General features: G+C 48.7%; 1 long non-coding RNA gene across 1 annotated transcript; it reads right to left on the reverse strand.

The window, feature by feature from the left end:
* Window positions 1-420: 420 nt before the first annotated feature.
* Window positions 421-8,602, reverse strand: LOC146405081 (uncharacterized). The gene is made up of 2 exons (XR_014836904.1): window positions 8,128-8,602; window positions 421-3,548 (listed from the first exon to the last, which is right to left on the reverse strand). It is a non-coding gene; the product is annotated as an uncharacterized LOC146405081 (long non-coding RNA).
* Window positions 8,603-9,282: the final 680 nt, after the last annotated feature.

Consider the following 9,282-nt stretch of genomic DNA (forward strand, 5'->3'; position numbering starts at 1 on the left):
GAGGAGATTGCCAGCACCCATCTATGTCATGCTCCTGCCTACTCCACTTTTTTTTTTTTTTCTTTTTTCTTTTTAGGGCTGTCCCTGCAGCATATGGAAGTTCCCAGGCTAGGGGATGAGCTGGAGCTACAGGTGCCAGCCTATGCCACAGCCACAGCAACATAGGATCCGAGCCACGTCTGCAACCTACACCACAGCTCATAGCAACGCTGGATCCTTAACCCACTGAGCAAGGCCAGGGAGGCCAGGGATCAAACCTGCATCCTCATGGATACTGGTCAGTTTCATTACCGCTGAGCCACAGTGGGCACTCCCCTCTGGGCGTATTTTATCAACTCCTGCCTCTCTCCCAGAGGCCCTCCCCAGCAAAATGAGATGATACCATAAACTGCCTTGGAATATAAACTCCATGAAGCCCGATTTTGAAAATCCTTTAATTTATTTAATTAATTTTATTGAAGTATAGTTGATTTACATAGTGTTAGTTTCAGGGGTACAGCAGAGTGATTCAGTTATCTATCTGTCTAGCCATCATCTTTTTTTTTTTTGGATTCTTTTCCCTGGTAGGTTATTACAAAGCATTGAGTGTAGATTGAGCATCCTTGTGCTATGCAGTAGATCCTTGTTGGTTACCTATTTTGTGTATAGTTGTGTGTGTGTTAATCCCCAACTTCTTATTTACCCCCCCCCACTTTTCCCTTTGATAACAATAAGGTTGTGTTCTATGTCTGTGGGTCTGCTTCTATTGTGTAAGTTCTTTTATAGATTTTTTTTAGATTACACATAGAAGTGATATCAAAATAATTTGTTTTTTGTTTGGCTTATCTCACTTAGTATGATAAGCTCTAGGACCATCCATGTTGCTGCAATTGGCATTATTTCATTCTTTTTTATGCCCGAGTAGTATTCCAGTGTGTATGTGTATGTGTGTGTGTGTGTATGCATCTTCTTTATCCATTCACCTGTCAATGGACATTTAGGTTGCTTCCATGTCTTGGCTGCTGTGAATAGTGCTTCTATGAACATTGAGGCGTTTATATCTTTTCGAATTATAGTTTTGTCCAGATATTTGCCCAAAGGTGGGATGAAGGCACAGATTTGTAATATTCCTCAGAGTCTAGAACAGTGTCTGGTCCATAATAGGTGCTCAATAAATATTTACTGCATGGACCTCCTCTTGTTGAAGTCATCACAGCTGGTAAAATGCTTCCAACTCAGATGAACACTCGATTGGGAAGACATTTTTAGAGATCACATTTCCAAAGATTTAATTTTTAATTACTTTCATATAGCATTTGGGGGGGCGGCATGCGCACAGCAGGCAGAAGTTTCTGGGGCAGGGATCAAACCCTCGCCACAGCAGTGACCCAAGCCACTGCAGTGACAATTCAGGATCCTTAACCTGTTGCGCCACCAGGGAACTCCAGAAGTTCACTTATATAAACAAATTAAAACAAGGGACGTTCTCCTTGTCCCAAGCCCGCTTGCATGCTCCTCCTTAGCTCCTGCCATTATCTTGGCATCAACTTGGATATATCTGTATAGTAGCCCAGACTTCTATAGTTTGGTGGGTTAAAAGAAACCATACATACGACCATACTGTGCTGTTTTGCAATTTGCTTTTTTCCCCCTTAACATTACGTTTTGGAGATGGTCTGTGTGGGTAAAATGAGATCTGCTTCATTCTCTCTCTGTTGTGAAATGTTGCATAGCTTAGATGAAGTATTTTACATTGCATGTCATTTCCCGGGTCTATGAACATCCTGGCACATGCCACTCTGAGCACACACACATTCAAGGATTTCACTTGGATACCAGGAAGGAAATGGCTGGGCAACCCTGCTGTATAGCACAGGGAACTACATCTAGTCACTTATGATGGAACACGATGGAGGATAATGTGAGAAAAAGAAGGAGTTCCCACTGTGGCGCAGCAGAAACGAATCTGACTGGTATCCATGAGGATGCAGGTTCCATCCCTGGCCTCACTCAGTGGGTTAAGGATCCAGCATTGCTGTGAGCTGTGGTGTAGATTGCAGATGCCGCTGGGATCCCGAGTTGCTGTGGCTGTGGTGCAGGCCAGCAGCTCTAGCTCCAATTCGACCCCTAGCGTGAGAACCTCTGTATGCCGAGAGTGTGGCCCTAAAAAGCAAAAAAAAAAAAAAAAAAAAAAAAGGGGGTGGGGGAGAATGTTTATATATGTGTGACTGGGTCACTTTGCTGTACAGTAGAAATTAACAGAACACTGTTAACCAACTATAATGGAAAAAATAAAAATCATTAAAAATTAAAAAAAAAAAAGAAATTTCTGGGTAAAGGAGTGTGGGCATTTGACATTTTAGTAGCTGCTCCCCATCGTCCTGCCAAAAGACCTTATCCATGTACATTATGGATGTGAAAGCCCCTGCTTTTTCCATACCTTTATTATTTTTGCTTTGCTTTGTTTTCTCTTTTTTCTTTTTTATGGCTCAACTGAAGCATATGGAAGTTGCTAGGCTAGGTATTGAATTGGAGCTGCAGTTGAGGTCTACGCCGCAGCCATGGCACCACCAGATCTGAGCCCCATCTGCAAGCTACGCTGCAGCTTACAGCAATGCTTAACCCACTGGGCAAAGCCAGGGATGGTACTCGCATCCTTACAGAGACAGTGTCGGGGGTGGGGTCCTTAACCTGCTGAACCACCATGGGAACTCCCCCTTACTGGTTTTTATCGAGCTCTTTTCTTTTTTACCAAACTGTTGGGCAAAAAACATGATCTCATGGTTAGAAGAAAAAGTTCGGTAAATCTTCTTGCCCAGGAAGTCGTGATTCACTTTAGTAACCCAGCGGCGTGGACAGTAATAACTCCTGTGATTCCTCACCTAGTAACTATTTTACGTGGAGTGAAGAACGAATCAGATCTCTGCCTTTCTGCATGGAAATATAGTTATGCGGCAGTTTTCTCTGCACATTTCATTGTGCCTTTAATTTAATTTAATTTAATTTTGTTTTATTTAGGGCCGCACCCTCAGCACATGGAGCTTCCCAGGCTAGGGGTCGAATCAGAGCTGTCGTCACTGGCCTACACCACAGTCACAGCAACGCTGGATCCTTAACCCACTGAGCGAGGCCAAGGATCGAACTTACATCCTCTTGGATACTCATCAGATTCGTTTCCACTGAGCCACGATGGGAACGCCTCCCTGTGCTTTTAGATGTAAAACACCAGTGTCTGGGGTCTTGGAGGGCCTGGGAGAATGACCCCCCCACATCCTCTCTTTTCTGGAGTGGCTCCAATGAATTCTTTGACCACAGCCTGCCCTTCCTTCACGTCCTTTCCTGCCACACAGTGGTCACGTCCTGGAATGACGATGCCAATTGTCCAGTGTGACACAGCAGGACATTCTCCACGTCAGGCCTCTGGGTCTCTTCTTGGATCCGCTCAGGACACGTCAGCAGAAGTTGTTAGTTCTGTCCCTCGCTTGGCTTAGATGCTTTGGGTCCATCTTCTGGGACATCAGAAGCAATCCCACTGCTGGATTTTAATCTTTTCGAAGCTCACACGTTACCTAGGACAGAATTTTCCACAGAGACGAACCTTTTAACAGAAACAGCTTTAAGAGCAATTAAAACCTTCACGCTGTTTAATTTCATGTCTTTTTCGCTTTCCCCGTCCCCACCTTGGGTTCCTTTATTTCCCTCATCCTCTGCATTGAGGAAAGCACCAGAATGGTGGCTGGGAAAGAATTGTTCTCTCTGAAAGTTTTCGCTGGGCATGGTTGTCTGTTCCTAACAAGATACAGCTTAGAATCCTACAGTGTCTTCATATTCATCTCAGGGGATTGAATTGGAATCTCCACGCGGGTACGGCCGGAATTAATAATAGCTTCCTCCTGAGGTTTACGTTTTTAGAGGGAGCATAGGATTTTCAGGCAGTGTGACTTGTTTGGATGGTTGCAGCTTCACCTTGTGTTTGTATCACAAAACCATTGGCTTGATGATTGGATTATTTTCCTCCGCTAAAGTGAATGGAAACCAAATGTATCCAGTCCGGCTACTACAGAGTCTTTGTTTTGCTGGTTTGGTAATATCACTCTGTGATCTCTCACGCACTCTGGTTTTGGCTGCACGTTATGCCAACAGGACACGGTGAGACAATCTGTATATTTAGCTAAGAACCATCCTTTCTTTAGGATACCTTCTTATTTTAGATATTCTGGTAATTTTGCCTTGGACTTTTTTTTTTTTTTCTTTTGTATTTTCCAATATTTGCTGCAAACCATGAGTGGGTGGTTTAACAGTTTTGAAGGCGGTTTCGTGAACCAGATGGCCTGGGTTCAAATCCCAGCTCTGTGACTCCCCAGCTGTGCAATCTTGGGCCAGTTACTTAGGCTCTCTGTGTCTCAGTTTTCATGCCACCGGTTGCTATTTTTCCTACCTCCCCTCCCCTCTCCTTCTTTCCTTCCTTCCCTCATCAGTCTTCTATCCAAGCGACAACCATTTCTAGAGAACCTGGGTTAGACAAACAGAGATACAAAGACAAATAATTTATGGCCCTGGCCCCTAGGAAAGTCTAGTGAGCGATTTGCTTGTTACTTATGGTGAGATTAGACCCTCTGTAAGAAGAAAGCATGAATAAGAAAATTCACCAAGGAGTTCCTGTCAGGGCTCAGTGGTTAACGTATCCGACTAGGAACCATGAGGTTGTGGGTCCAGTCCTTGGCCTTGCTCAGTGGGTTAAGGATCTGGTGTTGCCGTGAGCTGTGGGATCCATGGCTCGGATCCCACGTTGCTATGAGTTGTGGTGTAGGCTGGTGGCTACGGCTCCGATTGGACCCCTAGTCTGGGAACCTCCATGTGCTGCAGGTGCGGCCCTAGAAAAGGCAAAAAAAAAAAAAAAAAAAAAGACAAAAAAATTCACCAACTTGAAGTCCAAGATCCAATCTCATTTCATTCATCAATCTCCAAGTTACTTTCTCCCGAGAAAGAGTAATTTCTCGGGATGAAATTCCGCTTGATTGACATGTGAAAAGAACAGCCCATGGAAACTGCTGATGGTGACCCGGTTCTCTTTGAACTGGTTTCCAGGTTCCTGTTGGATAGGATCCTGGGGTTGGCCAGGGGGTCCCGGGCCCCAGGTCGTCTTGCCTTCCTGGTGGGAACCCCTATTCTGAGATGGGGTGACCCCAGGTTGGAAATCTACCACGTGGGCTGCAGGAACTCTTAGTGGAGTTCAGTCCCCGGGTTGGAACGCCTGCCCCGTGGCGTCCAGTTCCGTGTGGTACAGAGAAAAGAGGCACAGTGGGCAGCAAATCCCACCCTCCTTCCTACACATCTTCCCTCGACAGCCTCTTGTCCTTCCGTGTGCAGTGTGCCTTATCTCTTTCTTCTGCTGTGGCACGCCCTTGAGGACAGGGCCTGGGTCTGCTGAACCTGAGAGGGCACTGTCCCCTTTGTATGATGGTCCCTGGACATTCACAGAAGGAGGTCTTTCAGCTGACGCCGGCTCCCTTTTTAAGACCCCGTTATCTCTTCTAGGAGCAGAGCTTCCAAACCAGGGTGGGCTGGGCTGGGGCAGAAGGCGGGGCCTCCGGTTTTTATAGAGTAGGCATTTGAGAAACATCTGTTGGTTGGATGGTTTGATGTGTGTGTAACCCTCCTTGTCCTTGTTGTTAGAATACACCCCAGCCTTCAGCCCTGGAACGCAAGGACCAGGATAAACGCCAGGAAGTCACCAGCCAAGCCCGGGCAGGGTCCGTCTCCCCTTCAAACGCAGGTGAGCGATGGTAGTGGGGATTTAAAGGATGATACCCTTAATCGTAATAATGATACCTCCGTGCAAACCTGAGGCTCGGGGCAGCCGCCACAGATGACCTTGCCTTCCTGGGCCCGAAGTCACACGAGGAAGCTGGTTGGGGACCCCAGTCGCCCAGCCCCTCCCTCTCTAGGACCTAGAAATTCAAGTTCTCCTTTCAGCTGCTTGAAAAGCCTGTGGGAAATGCACTTACTCTAGAAGAATAATTGACTGCTTCCAAAGGATTCTCCAGGGCTTCTCTGTACACAGGGCTTTTACCTGTGGAACGTTTCCATGCTGATAGGATGGTATCTGTTCAACCTGGGGTTCAGGGTGGGGCAGAGACCGGACACTTGGAACTTAAGGGTTAGTATCTACTTCTAGTGAAGATCCATCAGAATTTAGGAAAAAGTCTTTTCTTCCTTCCTTCCTTCCTTCCTTCCTCTCTCTCTCTTTCTTTTTTTCTTTCTTTCCTTCTTTCATTGCTTTTTAGGGCTGCATATGTGGCATATGGAAGTTCCCAAGCCAGGGGTCGGATCAGAGCTACAGCAGCTGGCCTACAGCCACAGCAATGCCAGTTCCGAGCCATGTCTGTGACCTACACCACGGCTCATGGCAACACTGGATCCTTAACCCACTGAGCGAGGCCAGGGATGGAACCCACATCCTCATGGATATTAGTTGGAACCGTTTTTGCTGTGCCACAAGGGGAACTCCATGAAAAAGTATTTTCGAGCCTCTGAAGGAAATGTTTTCTTCCGAGGGGAGACCACATGAAGGAGGAGGTGAGAGGGAGAAGGAGCTGTGGGGTGTGGAATCCTGGTGGTAGGGAGCTCAATTGGGGCCCCAGGTTTGGGGCTTATTCTATTCGAGGTAGTTGCAAAACATTCAAAAATCAGATTTCGGAGTTCCCTTCATGGCTCGGTGGAAATGAATCTGACTAGTATCCATGAGGACGCAGGTTCGATTCCTGGCCTTGCTCAATGGGTTAAGGATTTGGCATTGCTGTGAGCTGTGGTATAGGTCGCAGATGCGGCTCAGATCCCACGTTGCTGTGGCTGCAGTGTAGGCCGGAAGCTGCAGCTCCAAACTGACCCTTAGCCTGGGAACTTCCATATGCCGCAGGTGTGGCCCTAAAAAAAAAAAGACAAAAAAAAAAAAATCAGATTTCATAGAAATTAGGGACGGTATTCAAGAGGAATAGCCTAGCTTTGCTTGAAATGTTGAAATCTTCACCCAGCCTGCATCCCACGTGCCACCAACCAGCTGTAGAGTCACTGCCTGTCATGGGGTTTCCTGTCTCTTTGCCCCATGGACCTCCCCCCACCTCCTCCGTCCTGGCATCAGCCTCCCAGGGGTTCTGTGCACCCCCTTCCCTCACCTCCATCAGTGACCCCTGATCTCCCAGGCACCCCTGATCTCCCAGGCACCCCACTTCCATCCTGGCATCTCCTTTTGGCAAATAAATATGGCCACGTCCCTCCCCCTTTAAAGACACCCTCCTTCAGCCCCTCCCGCCTCTCTCTGTGGTGGTGTCCCTGTAGAGACAACCTGCTGGAAAGGGTCCCCTCTTAGGGCTCATTTCCCATGCACTCCAGTGCCCCACCCATGGGCACCACTCCCCCCTCCACCCGGAGGAGCAGGTCTGGCTCACGTGTCACTCTGCCCAGGGCTGCCTCGGACGCTGGTGCTGTGCCCTCTCCCTCCCAGAAGCCCCTTCCTTCCTGGGTCTGGTGCTTTCTCCTTTGTCTGCGTGGCTAGGACGGCTTTGCCCTCCCTTCCAGACCCCTTGTAGCCACCTCTCTTCCCACGACTTCACAAATGGCAGAATTTCCCAAGGACCTGGCCTGGGCTCTTCATTTGTCTCCCTCTGGACTCTCTGAGCACCCCCTCAGGGCTGCTGCTTCTCAAGCCTGCTTTCCAGCCCTGGGCCCACCTCTGCCTCCCTTCACCCTGTCAGCTGCAACCTGAGTCAAGTTTTCTCCGCCTCTGATCAGCTCCCTAACCGTCCGGTTTCCACACCCATCACCCTCCTTCCCTAAAATCCCTGACATTTCATGTTTTGCTTTTTTTTTTTGAAGGGCTGCTCTTGCGGCATATGGAGATTCCCAGGCTAGGGGTCGAATCGGAGCTACAGCACTTGGTCTACACCACAGTAACGCCAGTTCCGAGCCGTGTCTGTGACCTACACCACAGCTCATAGCAACGCCGGATCCTTAACCCACCGAGTGAGGTCAGGGATTGAACCTGCCACCTCGTGGTTCCTAGTCGGATTCGCTTCCCCTGCGCCACGACGGGAGCTCCTCCATCCCTGACATTTTAGGTTCTCATGCTTTCCTACAAACCCCTCCTACCTGGTCTGCCTGTCTCAGACCTTGTCTTCTGTGGATGGAGTGAGCTTCAGGTAGAGGCCAGTCTAAAATAAAAGTCAGATCATATTCCTCTCCTGCTTCAACTTCTTCAGGGACGTCTCTTGGCTTTCAGGGTGAAGTTCACATCGTTGGCGGAGCTCCTGAGGCTGCCGAGACCTTCTTCCATCTCGGCACCCCCTGGGTGGATCTTTCGCCCCAGGCGTACTGTCAGGCTTTCGGGTATCCAGATTCATGACGCTCTGCTTCTGGCTTTGCAATGTTCTTCCACACTCGTCCTGCCCCCCGTTTTTCTGAGCCTTGGCGTCATCACCCCAGGCCCCCCGAGCCTCCGGGACTGGGCTCACTGCCCCTTCTGTGTGCCCTCTCGTGCTCCAGGCACCCCCCGTTCACCTCGCACAGTAAGGGGCTTCTGTTACACCTCACATCCACTGGGGACCCAGAGAGTCCTCAGCACACTACACTTGGCATGTAAAATAGAGAGATGATGGCAGGAGCTTCTGGCTGCCTTCCCAGCACTCACATGGCTGCATACTCCTCTCTCGCCCTTTTGGGAGCAGATGCTAGCTTCTCACAGTGTTTCTACTGCGGCATTTGTTTCTCATACGATGGATTAAGTGTCTCGAGATTTAAAGCTGATTGGGATTTGACCCCTTTCCCCAAAGGACTTGTTGTACATGGGACGCATCACATCTATTCACTCAGTGAGCATTTATCAAGAGCCAGCACGGAAGGAGGGAGAATTAAAGCAGCCAGGCACAGGGATTCAGATGAAAGACTGCGGAGCTTAGAAGTTGCTGTGGCTTTTCATCTTCAGGAGCTTTGGTTTAAACCCCAGGAGAAAGCTTACAGCTCTCCTTCCCAGGGATTCATCTACCGGTCAGGTCATAGGCTTTTCCCTGATCCTAAATGTTTCCTTAGAAACCTGTTTGCACAGGAGTTCCTATTGTGGCTCAGTGGTTAACGAATCCGACTAGGAACCATGGGGTTGTGGGTTCGATCCCTGGCCTTGCTTAGGGGGTTAAGGATCCGGCGTTGCTATGAGCGGTGGCGTAGGTCACAGACTCGGCTTGGATCCCATGTTGCTGTGACTCTGGCGTAGGATGGTGGCTACAGCTCCGATTGGACCCCTAGCCTGGG

This window comes from Sus scrofa, chromosome 2, assembly GCF_054392235.1.
Source record: "Sus scrofa isolate SSC_HxYL_T2T_F1_AM1 chromosome 2, Sscrofa_HxYL_maternal_Yorkshire_Landrace_v2.0, whole genome shotgun sequence".
Lineage (NCBI taxonomy): Eukaryota > Metazoa > Chordata > Mammalia > Artiodactyla > Suidae > Sus > Sus scrofa.